Here is a 1,559-nt window from a genome sequence, read left to right on the forward strand (position 1 = left end):
CAAGTCAAGGGTTAAGATCCCCTTACCGGTCATCTTTAAAAAAAAAAAAAAAAAAAATTTGCTGAACTGAAATATAAGAACTCTCTATCAAGACTAGATCTTAATGCTTTGCAAAACTAAAGAGAGAAACAGTTAGATGGAGTTGTACAATTAAGATATTAGCATTCCCAATAGTTATTTTATTTGTTTCCCTTTGTCAGTTCTCATCCACTTAGTTGTAAAGAAAGTCAGTTTTATGGTAGAGCAGTTTCTCGAAGGCAGAAGCAGCCATCATGACCTCAACGGCAGAACGTACAGACATATTTAGATAAATCAGTTTTGATTTCAGTAGTACACTTCCCATTCTGCAAAGACTTTTACTAACATTGCACAAGTGCTTGTAAACATTTTAATTTTGTTAATTACTAGATGCTTAATACTTTTTCACATTTTGTCATAACTGATTGATACATTTTCATGGCTTTCCAGAGAATTGGAATTTGAACAGTTTTTGAGAAACCGTTAGATCGCAGATGTTCTAATGAATATTATTATTATTTTGTCTTATAAGAATACCATATTAACTAGCTATTCTTTCAAGATTTTTACTTCCAGGCCAGATGTAATATATGGTGTTAATAGTTGGGTGTACCTAGCACAGCCATTAACTTATGGGTAGAAATCTTTCCTGTCTTCAGATTCTACCTCCTAATTCTTCTTATGGTAGTGTATTGTTAGCGAGGGTTAAATTTACTTTTTAAATTTAAAGCTTCTGTAGTTTGATTCTTTTTGGACATCAAACTGACTTATATGAGATATGAATACAATTCCATATTCTGCTGAAATTACCTGTGAAGCTCTTTTGAAAGATTGTTGTATTTGGTGGAAAAATACAATATGAGGTAATTGTAAAACTTTAGGTTATTGATGGGGACTACACCATTTCATTCCCAGATTGTTTACTTTTTGCAGAGATGGGGGTGGAGGTAAACCTAGCTTGTTTTCGCTTTCATGTGTTTATGTTTGTTTACAAATAAAGTATTACTTGTTTACAAAATGCTGTATCTTTAATTTTTGCTTGCATGTGGAAACTTTTGAAACCTGGTTTTTGTTTTTCTCTAAGGTATGATTTAACACATAGATGGGTAATAGTGCAAGAATAGAAAGAGGCGATTGACCACAGGTATCATCATGACAGTGATTCTTACTTTAGGTCTGTGGTTCTCTTGGCCTTGAGAAATCAAGAAGTTAACTAAAAATAGGAGAGCATGGGCTAGGCACACTTGAACAAATCAGTGTTTACATGCTGCCTCTGTCACTGCCTGATTATTTGCCATCTGAATGTGTGGATATGGATTTGTAACAGACCTGTGGTGTGAATATCTCTGTATCCCTTCTTCCTGTACACACAACCTTATCATCACCAGATCATAAGCCTAACCTTCTAGCTGAGTTTAGTGAGTTTATGCTTCCATATTCAAATGATCTGTTACTTCACTATACACTGGGCCTTCCAGTAATATAATTATTTCAATACAGAATGTGAGTTTACTAATTAAAAAAACTGTGACAGTTGCATC

The sequence above is a fragment of the Galeopterus variegatus genome, unplaced genomic scaffold (genome assembly GCF_000696425.1).
Source record: "Galeopterus variegatus unplaced genomic scaffold, G_variegatus-3.0.2 Scaffold2232, whole genome shotgun sequence".
NCBI classification, from domain to species: domain Eukaryota; kingdom Metazoa; phylum Chordata; class Mammalia; order Dermoptera; family Cynocephalidae; genus Galeopterus; species Galeopterus variegatus.